At 38.5% G+C, this 16,537-nt stretch overlaps 1 protein-coding gene and 1 pseudogene across 8 annotated transcripts in view; one reads left to right on the plus strand and one right to left on the minus strand.

Annotated features, from left to right (window-relative positions):
- Positions 1 to 16,537, plus strand: part of CEP112 (centrosomal protein 112) — a 418,049-nt gene that overhangs the window by 145,055 nt on the left and 256,457 nt on the right. The gene's annotated exons all lie outside the window — the stretch shown is intronic.
- On the minus strand, positions 5,921 to 6,020 carry LOC115501872 (annotated as a pseudogene).

A 16,537-nucleotide genomic window follows, 5' to 3' on the forward strand; every position in this document is an offset into this window, starting at 1 on the left:
CTCTCTCACTCGTAATGTTAACTTGTATTGTCTCTTTTTCCCTGTCAGTCTGGCCAGAGGTTTATTAATTTTATTGATCATCTTGGACTTAGGTAATGTAGTCATTACTAAATGTAGTATTAGGTTATCCAATAATGAGCTATTCTTGCCTTCATGGCATAGATCCAGCTTAATTGTCGGTGATTTAAAGATGTCACTGACTGTCTTCTCGCTTGTGCTGCTTCTACCATGAATCTGCTGCTCTCCTTACTTTTGTTTCTCTGGAACATTCTTTTTTCTGGCTGTTTTCAAGATTCTTTTTTTTTTTTCTTTGTCACTGATTTTGGGAGAGATCGATTATGATGTGCCTTCATGTAGTTTTCTTTATCTCATGTTTGGAGTTCTTTGAGTTCTTGGATGTGTAGATTTATAATTTTAATTAAATTTGGAAAGCTTTTGGCCATGATTTCTTCAAATACTTTTCTGTCCCTACCCCTCTCTTCATTTAAAAACTCCAAACACACATGTATTAGGTTGCTGATAGTTGTCACTGATGCTTTGCTTCTTTTTTATTACTCTGTTTTTCTTCTTGTGCTTTGGTTTGGTTGGTTTCCTTTGCTAAGTCTTCAAGTTCACAGACCTTTTCTTTAGCAATGCCTGTAAATCCCATCTGTTTTATTCTTCATCTCACACACTAGTTTGTCTACAAAACTACCAAAATTCTGTCTCTAGTATTTTCAGTATGACAACATAATTCTCAGCCTCATCCCAGGCCCCTTTCTCTCCGTTGTTTGTATTGGTATCTTGACCCCTGTTCTCTTCCAGGATTTAACCACAGTCATTGCCTTTCACACCTTCTCAGTTTGTTGCCCTTTATGCTGGGAGTGCCCTTTCCTGCATTTTCTTCTATCTAGTCCTCCACATCCTTCAGTTAGCTTCTTCTTTTTGATAGGAAAAAAAAAAAAGATGTATGTACATTTGATGTGTACATTGAAGTGTAATTGACATACAGTTCAGTTAACTTTGACATCACTTTCTTTCATCCTAATTCCTAGGTAAGGTTTTTCACCCATTACATATAAACCCTTAGTACTCTATATTTCTGTTTTGATCATTGAATTGAATCCTCACTGTTCTTATTTGTATTAATTCGATGTCTTTTTTTCTTTGCTCTACTTAAAGCTCCCTTAGCACAGAAGCTGAGGTGGTTATTTCAGTGATGTCTGCTCAACATCTAGCAAGGTCCCTTGCAAATAATGGGTACTTAACATACTAACAATAAATGAATTAATGAATACCACATTCATTCAGAAGTGACTGAACTTCTTATTAAGCACATTTAAGAATATCACTGGAGCCTTTGGAAAAATTTAGTATGAGGCAGGAGGGAATGGTCAGTGGAACATGGATGATATATGTTTATAAATAAAGACATATCTGAAAACTAACATAAATCCAGCTCATGTACTTTCATGGACTTATCAATAGCCTTTTATAATCAGTAAAAATGGTTGCATACTTTCTTATAGCTGAAACAAAACTTTATCTTTAGAAATCTCTTACCAGATTCATCTTCCCCTTGAAATAAATAAGAATCTTCTGATGGAGATTTTCTCTTTTCAGGGAAAGTATGATGGTAAGGAGGAAAATAAAAGATATTTTATAAATATCAAATACAGTATGTCTTTTACAGATACATCCACATTTTAATACATATAGTTACCAAAATATATATGTTACTCCTCTTAAACATTCTGAGTGATGGGGGCACCTGGGTGGCTCAGTCAGTTAAGCATCCAAATTTGGCTCAGGTCATGATCTTGTGGTTCATGAGTTCGAGCCCCGCATCGGGTTGTGTGCTAACAGCTCAGAGCCTGGAGCCTGCTTCAGATTCTGTGTATCCCTCTCTCTCCACCTCTCCCCTTCTCACACACTCTCTCTCTCTCAAAAATAAAAATTAAAAAAAAAAACATTAAAAAAAACATTGAGTGATGATCTTACCAAATGACATGCCTTTTATGAAGCTTTTCTATTTTACCGTAGGCACAGATAATTATTCCTCTGGTCCTTGTTTGCTCAGAGTATTATGTTCATATTATTGTGTAGCTTTTGTGGCCCTGGAAGTAGTATAGAGTTTGTCTTCTTTCCTATATTGCCTGCAGGGACAATGTGTTGGTTATTTTTGTATTTCTAGCACCAAGCATAGATCCTGGCATAAAATAGGAGTTAAGTAAATGCTTGATAGATATTTTAACTTTCAAATGTTCTAAAAGTGATTTGGCATGAAAATATTAATGTTATGTGAGGGCAAGTTATAGTGAAGACCTACTTGTCTTCAGGCTTAAAGAAATAGCATGATGTCGTAAAACGACTTTGGACCTTGAGGTCAGGTGGGCTGGTTTAATTTCTCCTTCTGCCATTGACTATGTAAACTTGGACAAATCACTTAACTCTTCTAAACCTCCTTGTTTTCATTTGTGAAAAAAACTAAATGAGAACTTTTTTATCATTATAAAAATGGAATGAAATAATACATGAACTGCTCTAAACTAACGAGCATAATAAACACTCAGTAAATTTTCACTCTTTTTCATCCTTTGTGAAGACATTAAAAATTAGGTTACACTATAAATGCTATAGCTTGTAGCAGGCTTCATCCACCAGAAGTACTGAGCAGTGGCTATCGTGATTTTAAAATTATTTCGTATAATTTAGAAATCATTTCTGATAAGCAGAAAACCTTCTCTCAATGATAAATATGATATTTATGTTTGGTAAATAACGAGAAAATTTGCCTACTTAAAATTTGATCTACTTGTGCATAGTGATGAATGTAAGTGAGAATATTTTCTTGCTACTTTGAAATATTGAACTGCCCAGGGACAAGGCATGGATGATGTTTTGAAGGAAATAAATATTTCAGCTTCACGTTTCAGCCTTTCTTCTGTGTTCCTTTGATCTGGCTTTGGTTTACTTATTATTCTGCTTGAATGACTTCGCATTGCCTTCTTCCTCTCCCTAGTAACAAGAAGTGGTCCTGTACTTATTTCAATATATTTAGGCTTTGTCGTTTTATAGGATGAACGTGCCTTTCCTTATTATTTACTGATATACTCCTGCCTGTAAAGTAAGCTGGGTTGGGGTGTGTGTGTGTGTGTGTGTGTGTGTGTGTGTAACTTTGCATGTATGATGTATAATTTATATATGGAACTTTTAATCAGTACTTTCTTAAATATAAGAAACATAAAAACAAACATTAGATTTGAGATTTTTTGAAGCTTAAAGAGTTTAAAGATTTTAAAGGAATTTTTCTTCATTATACACTGTAGCTGTTTTATCTTTAAGGATAACTTTCTCAGGGTTTTCTGTATTTTACCATAAATATTCCAGTTGCTTTTCTATTAGCAACTGGAGTTCCTGCAGTAGAGTTCTTTTAATTTATTTATAGGCCTATATTATAGGAAGAAGTTAGTTTAGCACATAATTATTATATAAAACTTTAAACTGCTTAAACATTTCATTACATTTACCTATATTGCTTAATTTTATACTTTACAGACAAATCTTCTGATCTCCTGAGATTTTTTTTTTTTTAGTGTTTATTTTTGAGAGAGAGAGAGAGAGAGAGAGAGAGAGAGAGAGAGAGAGAGACAGCATGAGTGAGGGAGGGGCAGAGACAGAAGGAGACCGAGATTCCGAAGCAGGGTCCAGGCTCTGAGCTGTCAGCACAGAGCCTGATGGGGGGCTTGAACCCATGAGCAGCGAGATCATGACCTGAACCGAAGTTGGACGCTTAGCTGACTGAGCCACCAGGCACCCCTCTTTTCTTTTTTTAAAGTTTATTTATTTATTTTGAGAGAGAGAGAGAGCGAGCGCAAATAGGGGAGGGACAGAGAAAGGGAGAGAGTGAGCATCCAAGAGAGCTGACTGAGCCATCCAGGCACCCCGAGATTGGTTTTCTCTCTGACTCTTTCCATTTGTCATATTCCTATAGACTTAGAATTTGTCACACAATATATATAATATTACACTACTATATGATTCTTTTTCTTGCATTTTTCCCCCTTAATCAGATTGTGGTTTCTCCAAGAGAGGATCCATTTAAAAAAAATTTTTTTTAACCTTTATTTATTTTTGAGACAGAGAGAGACAGAGCATGAACGTGGGAGGGTCAGAGAGGGGAGGCACAGAATCTGAAACAGGCTCCAGGCTCTGAGCTGTCAGCACAGAGCCCGATGCGGGGCTCGAACTCACAGCTGAAGTCGGCCACTTAACTGATTGAGCCACCCAGGTGCCCTGAGAGAGGATCCATTTTTATACTTCCAGGATTTTTGCAGTATCTGACCTAGTAGATCTCAGAATTTGCTGCCAGGACTCTTGCCTCAGTTCTTAGAACATGACTCAGTTACTGAAAATACAGGCTAGGAGGTTGATGCCAGGATCAATTCTTTAGAATCATGACTCAAATCCTGTTGTTGTCAAGGAATTTGTAGACCTCATAGCCGAAATCCATGTTTTTAAGAGATTTTTGGGTAGTTGAAGAGATTCCTCATTCTTATTCGTAACATGCTTCAAAACCAATCATGGTTCTTCAGGACTGGAGCCTGGTCCTGGGGTCACAGACTTCTGGGGAAGCATTGACTGTGAAAGAGTCTTGTTAGAAGAGAGTCCCATAGCACTTCTTTATCCTGTTACCAAACCCCTTTGGAGGATTTCTACTTGTACCAAGAGAAGCATCCCTAGCTGGTTTAGCACTGGAGTATCCTGGTTGCACGGAGCCTCGTTGTGTGTTTGCCTGTGGTCATCTCAATGCCATCCTATTTGAGGCAGGATTATGCTGAGAACTGCTGACTTTCTTCGTTCTACCTTTACCGTTGCTGCACGTAAGCCCACTTACCCCTAAAGGGCTTCTAAGAAGGTTGTTCTGATTCACCAGAGTAGGATGGAGATTCCGGCAGTAGAGATCGGTCTTACAGTCCCATCTCTTCCATTAACTGGCGTGGAACGAAATCTCCCTGAAGCCTCTCCTTCTGTTTCTCAAGACCCTATGTTCAAATATCTGTTATAATATTTAGTATTTATCTTTATTTTTTCCCTTTACTTCATGGAGTCTTCTTAAAAAGACAGGGTTCGTGGGGCGCTTGGGTGCTCAGTCGGTTAAGTGTCCAGCTTCGGCTCAGGTCATGATCTCACAGTTCGTGGTTCGAGCCCCGCATTGGGCTCTGTGCTGACAGCTCAGCCTGGAGCCTGCTTCGGATTCTGTGTCTCCCTCTCTCTCTGCCTGTCCCCCGCTCACGCTCTGTCTCGCACTCTCTCTCTCAAAAATAAACATTAAAAAAAATTTTTTTTAAAAGACAGGGTTCTTATATAGCTTTGTTCCTTAGTATAAGTTAATGGTAAACACGTAGGTCTTAGGCAATTTTTGAAGAATGAGTTAAGAAAAGGTTGGATGAACTTGTTGTAAACTCAAAATATGATGTTTTTTTAGGAGGAAAAAGAATGGAAAAAATCTTCTCAGGTTTGCTATGGCCATTTTAGACATAATTTTGTTTTCCTTGGAAATACTCTTTGTAGGGGCACATGGGTGGCTCAGTTGGTTAAGCCTCCAACTGTTGATTTCAGCTCAGGTCATGATCTCATGGTTGTGAGATCGAGCCCTGTGTTGGGTTCCACGTTGTGTGTGGAGCCTGCTTGAGATTCTCTCTCTCTCTCTCTCTCTCTCTCTCTCTCTGTCTCTCTCTTTGTCTCTCTCTTTCTGTGCCCCTCCCCTGCTCACACATACATGCATACGCGTTCTCTCTGTCCCTCTCAAAATAAATAAATAAACTCAAAAAATATTCTTTTTATCTTCCAATATATTATGAAAGATGTATTTATGTTTGTTTTTCAGGCTTCAGTGGTTATATGATTATCTTCTGCATGGTCTACTCTGTGACTTGGGAAAGGACTTTGTGTATTTTATGTGTCATCCTTGTGCTGGGGCCACGCTAACCTTCTCTGTATCGTTCCCACTTTGGTATATGTGTTGCTGAAGCGAGCGCTGTCCCTGTGTAGTTGAATTGGATTAGCACCATGCACACCCACACTGTGTTTCAAACCCGTGATGTATGTCTTTGCTGTGAGCAGTGCAGAAATGCTTGGCAGCGACATTTCCTTATGGGGCCTTAAAACTTTTCCATAAGAAGTCACCTTAGCTGTGAATTGGCATTCTCCTTCAGTATTTCAAAATCGCTAGGGTGCCCTGGGGTTTTCCACAGCCGCTCATTCCTCATTAGCCATCACATGCTCCTTTTCTTTGCCTGTTTGTGGTCTTATGAACTTGCCTTCAAGAAACTAACACTTTCTTTGGTCACTTCTTTCTTTGCAAGTCTTAGCAGTCATTTGTTGAGCTCCAGAAATTTTAATTCAGAACCGTGCTGATTCTTTGCACTTGACCGCACTCAGAATTTGCGTATTTGGGGGGATGCATCTTGGTGAAGGAGAATATCTGGAACTAATTGAATAGTCTTTGGGCAGTTTTACCCTGGGTCCTGTCTCATCTAGATTTGCCACTATTAGGTGTAAATATGCCCTTTGGGAAGAAATAATTTGGCTTTTTTTGGTGATTTTTAATTTTTTTTATTATTTTCTTTGATGTTTATTTTTGAGAGAGAGAGCGAGCATGAGCGAGGGAGGGGTAGAGAGAGAGGGAGACACAGAATCTGAAGCAGAGCCCAATGCGGGGCTCAAACTCATGAACCATGAGATCATGACCTGAGCCCAAGTTGGACACTTAACTGACTGAGCCACCCGGGCATCCCTTTTGATCATTTTTTAAACCTGGTGACATTACCTAGAAGGAGTCAAGTAAGAACAAAAATGAAAACTTTAAATGCTTAAAGACTGAAACAAAATTTAGCCTATGGATTTTTTCTTTGCCTGATTTAACTTTTAAAATTTGTTGTATTCCCAACTTATTTGTTTACCCATATAGCATTAAGGCAATTATAAATATTACATATTAAGTTCCTCAGACAGCCCTTGATACGTTCTAAATTTTGAATATATACTAGTTTTGTTTGTTGTTATTGTTTTCTATCGCTGCTATACCACAAACATGGCATCTTAAAACAATTCAAATTTATTATTTTATGGTTTGGGAGATCGGAAGTCCAAAAGGAGACTTAGGGCCTAAGATCAAGGTGTCATCAGGTCTGGTTTTGCAGGGAGGTTTCAGGGAAGACTCTGTTCTTGGTTTTTCTATCTTCTGGAGGCTGTCTTCATTCTTTGGTTTGTGACCCTGAGTCATATTGTCTTTTCTCCATTGCTTCCTCTCTCATATTGTCTTGTTTGTCCTTTGACCTTCTTGCTTCCCTCTTACAAAGACCTTATGATTACATTTGAGGCCTAACTAGGTAATCTGGGATGACCGCCCCATCTCAGATATTTAACTTAGTCACATCTCAAAGTCTCTTTTGCTATATAAGGTAGCATATCTACAGTTCCAGGGATTAAAATATGAGTATCTTTGAGGAACCATTATTCAGCCTACTGCCTTTCAGTACCGTTTCAGACTTAATCAGTTGATATACTCTGTTGGATACTAGAGTTGGTATCACTGATAGGAGAAATGACTTTCAACTCCCTCTAAAAACATATCCCCCGTAATTTTCCATCCATACCTCATAGAGCTAATTGATGAAAGGTAAGAACAAGGAGTCTAATTTTCCCAGGCATCACAAGATGTGGATGCATCATAGTCAAAGCATAATGGTGTGATGTTACCTCTTAAATGGTCTCATTCCTCCCCACCCCCACCAGCTTTGTTGAGATATAACTGGCATATAACATGGTGAAGCTGATAAGGCATATAACATGGTGAAGCTGATAAGGTGTACAACGTAATGATTCGTTATATGTATTTACTGCAATCCAATTCCCACAATAAAGTTAGTTAACACATGTAGCACCTCACATAATTAAAATTTTTTTTGAGATGACAATTTCTTGCTATTTACTCTCTCAGCAATTTTCAAACATATATACAGTACAATATGGTTAACTATACTGTATATTACATCCTCAGAAGTTATTTATCTTATAACTGGAAGTTTGTACTCCTTGAACACCTTCACCCATTTTCTCCCCCCCCCCCCCCCACCACTCCACTGGCAGCCACCAATCTGCTCTCTGTTTCTGAGTTTGGGTGTTTTAGATTTCATAAAAAAGTGAGATTATACAGTATGTGTCTTTTTCTGTCTGACTTATTTCACTTAGCACAGACAGTGCCTTCAGGGTCCATCCATGTTTTTGCAACTGGCAGTATTTCTTTCTTTTTTATGGCTGAATAATATTCCAGTGTGTGTGTGTGTGTGTGTGTGTGTGTGTGTGTGTGTGTGTGTATTCCCTTTTTCCCACATCCTCACCAATTCTTGTTATCTCTGTTAGATGATAGCCATTCTAACAGGTTTGAAGTAATATCTCATTGTGGTTTTAATTTGCGTCTCCCTGATGATTAATGATGTTGAGCACCTTTAAGTATCTATTGACCATTTGAATATCTTCTTTGGAAAATTGTCTATTTTGCTTCTCTGCCCATTTTTTATTGGATTATTTGCTTTTTTTCTATTGAGTTATATATTTTGGATATTAACCCTTATCTTATCAGATATGTGATTTGCCATGTTTTCCCCCATTGTGTAGATTGCCTTCATTTTCTTGACCATTGATTTTGCTGTGCAGAAGCTTTTCAGTTTGATTTAGTCTAACTTGTTTCTTTTTGCTTTTGTTGCTTATGCTTTTGGTGTCATATTCATGAAGTCATTGCTAAATCCAATGTCAAGATTATAATCCTGTTTCCTTCTAGGAGTTTTATAGGTTCAGGCCTAACATTTAAGTCTTTAATCCATTTTGAGTTAATTTTTGTGAGTGGGGTGAGATAGAGGCCCAATTTCATTCTTTTGCGTGTGAATATCCAGTTTTCCCAACACCCTATATTGAAGAGACTGTCATTTCCCCATTGAGTAGTCTTGGCTTTCTTGTCAAATACTAGTTGGCTGTACATGCATGGATTTGTTTCTGGGCTTTTAATTCTGTTCTGCTGGTCTGTTTTTTGTTTGTTGGTTGGTTTGGGGGTTTGTTTTGTTTTTGTTTTTTAAAATGGCAGTATCATACTGCTTTGATTACTATAGTGGGATTTCTAGGAAGCATCCTGCAGTACTGGAGGACCTGGGTGTCCATCATGAACTCCCCCTTCTCCACTGGAGAAACCAGGGTGGCCCTGTTGGTGTAGTGTCATGCTGGCCTGAGGTGGGTAGGTGACGATGCAGAGTGTAGACACTCCTCTTACCTTTCTAATGTAATCCTTCCCAGTCTCTGTGGTCCAATGCGGGTGCTTCATTCACACCCTTGGGTGTGGGATTCTCACAATGATATCTTGTCTATGGATAGTTGCTAGTTGGTCTTTTGGTGAGGGGCACTGAAGGTGGGGATGATTTATGTCACTGTCTTGATGATGTCACTTTAAGTGGGCTCTTGGATATAGTGTATTTGAAGTGAAGCCTTCTGTGTGCCAAGCTGAACAGAAGTTTGATGTAGAGCTAAGCATCAGAGCCCCCAAACAGAAAGTAGACTGTACCTTATCAACCCACGTGTAGTGGGCTGATCGGTGATGCCCCCAAAAGGTATGTCCGTATCCTAATCCTCAGAACTTGTGAATGTTCTTATTTGAAAAGAGGATCTCTGCTGATGTACCTGAGTTAAAGATCTGGAGGTGAGATTATCCAGGTGGGTCCTAAAAACAGTCATGAGTATCTTTTTAAATAAAGAGAAACGGTGGAGAAGGGACACCGAGGAGAAGGTGATGCGAAGATAGATCAGAGAGAGACACCGTCACAAGCCAAGGAATGCCAGCAGTCTCCAGAAGCTGCAAGTGCCAAGGAATGGATTCTCCCCTAGAGCCTCCAGAGGGAGTATAGCTCCGCTGACTCCTTGACTTTAGACTTTTGGCCTCCAGAACTGAGAGAGAATAAACTCCTGTTGTTTTAAAATACTCAGTGTTTAGTAATTTGTTACAACAGCTGCAGGAAACTAATACACCAAGCTACTTTCATATGTAGCTCCATGGACTTCATTACTGAATTACCTCTGTCTGCCCTACATCACATCCTTAATGCTGAGAATCTCACCAGTCACCCTTTCATTCTGTGCAACAAGAACTTTTTAGCTACCACGATTCCCTCATTCACGTATGAACTATTCTTCCAGTTATATTTTGGATAGCATTAAGTTTGTCTTCTGTAGGTTGTCTTTTTAAGACATAACTACTTCTCTTCCTTTCATATCTGAATTTACTCTTCCTCTGCTGCCTTTCAAAGGTCATTTGATGAACCAAAGAAACAACTTGTGGTGTCTTTCATTCCAACTCCGTAATCACAAAATATTCCTTCCTCGACACTGAAAAATCTATACATGTTAAGTACAATTAGCCTGCAGAGTATACTGTCTTAATTAACTGTAATTATCAGTTTGGCCCCTTAATAGTTTTACTTTCTCTTTAACATTTTCCGTTAGAAACCTATATCTAGTTGGGAAGATATGTGCCAAAACTCTTAAACTGCAAGGAGCTATTAATATAAGCATATCACCATCACCATCATCATCATCATCATCATCAATTTAGGGTTATCTGGGTCTTCTCTCTCCAGGTCAAAAACACCTATAAGACACACACTGTAAGAATGAGCAAATTCCTGGTGGTGGAGTCATTATAGTCATTTATAAGCAATGCATGGCGTTGGATTCTCAAAGAAGTTGGATGGTAATTGCTTTTTCGGGTCATTCTCCACCAACAGTGACCAAAACCTTGTTTGCAAATCGGACACCCAGAAAGCAAATGAAACCTAAGGCTTCTTTCACTCCATGAAATTTGATAAAGAACAAGTGGTTCTCAACCAGGCATGGTTTTGCCCCTCCAGGGCCTATCTGGCACGTCTGTAGACATTTTTGGGTTGTCAGAATTGGGGGGCGGGGGACATTGTCACTGGGATCTAGTGAGTAGAGGCCAGGGATGCTGCTAAATGTATCCCAAGGCATAGGACAGGTCCTTACAACAAAGAATTATCTGACCACGTGTGTCAGTAGTGCTGAGGTTGAGGAATTTTTTTATGTTCCATGGTTTGCTCTGGTTCTATCTAGATGATATAATGTAGGCTTATGAAACAAATATTGAATTATTCTCTGCATATGGCATGCTCAAGGTATCTAACATAAATATGAAGAAGACAGCTGTGTCCCCACATCGTCCATTCCCCGAGCCTCAATGAGATTTCATTATCCTAGAAAAGACAAATGTATAAATTAACAACTGTGATAGTGTATATAAAATGCTACAGTGGCAGTATATAAAAAGTGCTGACAAGGACAAAAGAAATAGCAATTCTGTCCAAAAACTTGGCATTTGAACCCCTACGGAATAAGTGGTAACCTACCAGTCAAAACAACAAAGAAGGGAGGTTCCAGTTTATATTATGGCAAGTAAGCTCCTATCAGACCAATTCTCCCACAAATATAAGCTGTGAACAAAGTATAAAATACAACTACCGGATGGCCTTGGAGAACAGATAAATATGAAGAGGTGGTAGAAAGGAGGACATACTTGGAAGAAAGAAAGGGAATTTCACATCTTTATAGCATTCATTTTCCCACATTTGGTGCCACGTGGGACGGCTGGAATTTGGGTCTATCACTGTGGTCTTTAAAAGAAATTTTTTTTAAACGTTTATTCATTTTTTGATAGAGAGGGACAGAGCACGAGTGGGGGAGGGGCAGAGAGAGAGGGAGACCCAGAATCCAAAGCAGGCTCCAGGCTCTGAGCTGTTGGCACAGAGCCCGACACGGGGCTCGTACCCACGGACTGTGAGATCATGACCTGAGCCGAAGTCGGACGCCCAACCGACTGAGCCACCCAGGCGCCCCAATAACTGTGGTCTTAGCGCTTAGAGAACCAGGTGAAAGATCAGGGCAGCCAGTGACAAACTCAGATGGAGGGACACCCAGGAAATAAAGTGAGCAAGCAGGGAAGGGCCCCAAATTCTTTGTGTGATCTTGGTCCACCCATATTTCTGGCTGATCTGTGAAACATGCATGGTTGGAGAAGATTCTAAACAGCTTAGGTAAAACTCAAAGAGCCGAACATTTATATATGAACTTTTGTCTTCTGCAGAGGAGACAGAATTTATAGTTTGTATCCAGCCAAGTGAACTGCCTGCTAAAAACTGACAATTAAAATTAACCATTAATACCATTCAGAGGAAAGTAGCAGAATCCACACTCTCTACAGTGTCTCATTCGTAAAGACACAAGCCCAAAATACTCGACGTATGAAAAAACAGGTTAACATGACCTGTTTATTCTCAAGAGAAAATGATCAATGGAGACCACCCCAGGATGAATTAGACGCTCGGGTTAGCAGATAAAACATTTAAAGTAGCTATTATAGTTGTGCTCAGGGCAATAAGAAAAATTGGTAGCAATGAGTGAGAAAGTAGGAAATCTCGGGAGTGAAAAACAGTGAAAAATACAACATTTGAAATTTAAAATGTGGGCTGAATATAACAACAGAATGGAGAACAAGAAGATTCGGTGAATGTGAAAATTAATAGAAATTACCCAATCTGAGGCCAGAGAGAAAAACATAACCCCCCCCCCCCCACCAAAAAAAAGAGCTGCAGGGACTTGGAAGACGACAATGTATAAAGTATATTTGAGTCACAAAAGTGGAGGAAAGAGCGCAAAGAGGCAGAAATGTTTTAATACGTAATAGCCAAAATTTTCCACGTTCATGAAAGACATAATTATATTGATTCAAGAAGCTCCACAAAGGCCACGCAGGGTAAATGCAAAACAGAACAAAACAAAAGCACCAATACTTGCTACAATCTGTCTTGTGATTTATAAGCCAAACTAGACGTTGGGTAAAGGTATCTCATTGTGATTTTGAAGTGCATTTTTTGGATGACCGATTCTAGTGAGTGACGTTTCATGTGCTTATGGCCGATTGTATATCCTCTTTGGAGAAACATCTATTCCGATTCATTACCTATTTTTAGGTTCTTTGTTTTTTAATAAAAATATTTTCTAATAAAGAACCTAATGATAAAGGTGCTTTATTTTTTAATGTTATTAAAAAGTGTGTTCTTTATTTTTTAATTATGGGTCTGTAAGAGTTCTTTATGTATTCTTAATACAAGTCTCTTTTCAGATCTATGATTTGCAAGTATTTTATCCTATTCTGTGGATTTTCCTTTCATATTTGATGACATTCCTTGCAGCACAAGAGTTTTTTAAATTTGCTGAATCTGTTTATATTTTATTTTCTTGTTTATGCCTTTGGTTACTTCTAAGAAAGCTTTGCTTAGCTCAAAGTCACAGAAATTTACTCCTGTTTTCTTCTAAGACTTTCCTATTTTTTAGCTCTTGTATTGAGGTCTGTGGTTTATCTTGAGTTAATTTTTGTGTATTGTGTAAAGAAGGAATCTTAACTTTATTCTTTTGCAAATGAATATCCTGTTGTCCCAGTGTCATTTGTTGTAAAAACTGCCATTTCTCCAGTGACTTGTCTTGGCACCCTTGCTGAAAGTCTACTGATCATCGATGTTAAGGGTTTATTTCTGGGATCTTAATCCTGTTCCATTGATTTATATGTGTATCCTTATGCCAGTAGCACACGATTTTGATTAACCCAGCTTGTAATAAGTTTTGTGAGTTCTCCAGCGTTCTTCTTTTTCAAGATTGTTTTGCTTTCTGGGTACCTTGCATCCCATATGAATTTTAGGGTCCGCTTGTCAATTTCTGCCAAATGTCACCTGGGGTTTTGACAGGGATTGTGTTGCATCCGTAGATCAATGGAGGAGTCTTGTCATCTTTCCAATATGGAGAGAATACTAATTTCCATTTTACTGTACATTTCTTTCTGATTCTTGAAGTAACAAATGTGTAGATATTCACAGTATTTACCTTTTTTTTTTCTTTTTTTACAAGAATTTAGCAGAGGCCACTAGTCTTAGCAGCTGTGTGAAAAAGAGGCCAAAGAATTTCCTTCATTTATCATGCTTGGTGAAAGGTATTATTTTTAGTGCCTTTTAAGTCGGAGTTGTATCTTCATGTCTTTGACTGACTCACTGTATTCCCTTTAAGCACCAATCAGCAGCCACGAACGTAGAGGCTATAGCTGCTTGAAAGTCTTGTTTTTCAGCCCAGCTGGAAAGGGAATGGAGACTCTTCTAGCTGTTTTTCAGACTTGTTTGAAGTTTTTTTTTGTTTTGTTTTGTTTTTTTCTTGGAGTTTCCAGTGGAGATGCCACGCTGGCAGTAAATGAAGTATCCTGTAATGTGAAGCCTTATAAATATATGTTGGATCACTGCCATCATTATCAAAAGTGCTGGTGAAGAAATGTGCAAAGGGAAGATTTTCAAATTAAGGTTGGCCTGCACATATAAATGTTAGCTTGTAAAGCTCAAGAAATACCAAATTGTAGTCTATTAGTCTCCTACATTTTATTGCCTTTTTGGAATAATCATGTACTTCAGAACATCCTTTCATCTGAGCTGGCTTGTGGTTGTATAAGAATGCAGCTTCTTTTTTCTTTATGCTTTATATTCTCCGATGAGGAAAATTTACTGCATTTTATAAATAAATCAGAACTAAAAAGCAAATTTTTCTTCCCACCTTTTTATCTTCAAGGAGGCCCTGCTTTAAGGCATTTGAGCGATGCATTTATATTCGGCCCCACAACTAGTTGCACTGGAAAAAATAATCTTCAAAGTCATTTTTTTTTTTTTTTTTTTTTTTTTTTTTTTGCTTCTTACAGGACACAATTCGGAATCATTGGTAAAAGGGAAAACTGTTCTCAGGAGCAGACGTTTCTCTTTTTCAAATGGTGAAAGTTTTCACTTCTACCTCATTACTTTGATAGAAATTAAAATGGATCTTTCATTGAAATGAATATCATCTATTTACTTAAATTAAGACAGATATTTTATTTATATTAAGAGAGAAGCTTCCTACATATTAGTGGAGCTCAATGTATTTGTCGTGATTTATACTGAGTGAGGTCTTCTTTGATATTTAGCTTACTATTAGCAAGTGTGGTGGGACCAGAAGCTAGATGGAAGGTTTCTTCACTTCCCCATACCTGTTATTTAATATATGACAATGTTTTGTATTTGTAGGTCAGGATAGAAATTATAAGGTAAGATGTGCCTTACTGCACAAGGCTTTATTCTAACAGTATTCAAATTTTTTTTAACATTTTAAAAAAAAATTTTTTTTTTTTTTACATTTATTTATTTTTGAGAGACAGAGAGAGACAGCGTAAGCAGGGGAGGGGCAGAGAGAGAGAGAGAGGGAGACACAGAATCCGAAGCAGGCTCCAGGCTCTGAGCCGTCCGCACAGAGCCTGACGCGGGGCTTGAACTCATGGATCGTGAGATCATGACCTAGGCTGAAGTCAGAGGCTTAACCGACTGAGCCACCCAGGCGCCCCTAACAGTATTTTAAATATGGTCTGTGATATATACCTGATTATAGGTAAAGTTTAAGACTTTGATTTATGTGGCTATAAGCTAGTTACAAAGTAAATGGCTAAACTTGGTAGGTAAGAATGAAATGATGGAGAAAATATTTGCCCTATTAAATTGAAAGTGTTTACATTAACTAAACGGCTCCTGTGGATATTTGGGCAAAAAGTGTAAAACAGCTGACTTTCAACATTCAGCCACTGGTCGTATGTTTCATAACAGGTGTTAGCAAAACTTTTCTTTTGGCCAAGGAATGGTACATAATTTTTAGATTCTATGAGAAATGAATTTGTAAAGTTTTCAAATAGTGTCCAATGTACTTTCTTTCGTGTTTATGGAGCACGTAACTGACTGTTACGTGACCAAGCAAAGTGAACCTTTGAAAAATTGTAATCCTGATAGGAAGTAGCCCTTTTCAAGTTCTTTTAGGAGGCTTAAAAACGAAAGAGTAACACAGGATACACTAATCACTGTAGTCCCGGGATAGTGCGGAAGTAGCTCTTGTGCCGTCTAACCCCAAACACCTACAAGGGGACAGTATTCATCGACCACGGTGGCCTTTGCCTCTGAGCCTGGTCTCAGAATCCTTTTAACAGAGCCTCCTAGGCAGCCCCCTTCAGTCATTTGGGTCTGTCGCACCAGAGAAAATGTCCACTGAACATGTGTGACAAAATGTTTATGGCAAATATCCATCGCATTTGCCAACCTAGGGCTAGGACATGGTACCCGATATATTTTGTATGACTTTGTGTTGTTCTCATATGTTGCGTTAGTGTTCAGATATTTGAATTTTTAAACAAAATAGTCCATGTTCGTATCAGGGAAACCCTAGTCAAGTCTTCCTCCTCCTTCTTGGGCAGGGTACTATAAGAAGGATGAAAACACACCAGACCAAATTAAAATTCTCTCCTGCCGTCAGAGTGCTCAGTCTTTTGTGCGGTGATGTCTCTTGAATCAGTCTTCAGTATTAATATCCGGTTATTAATCACTGTTGTCTAGGA

The sequence above is a fragment of the Lynx canadensis genome, chromosome E1 (genome assembly GCF_007474595.2).
Source record: "Lynx canadensis isolate LIC74 chromosome E1, mLynCan4.pri.v2, whole genome shotgun sequence".
Taxonomy (NCBI): domain Eukaryota; kingdom Metazoa; phylum Chordata; class Mammalia; order Carnivora; family Felidae; genus Lynx; species Lynx canadensis.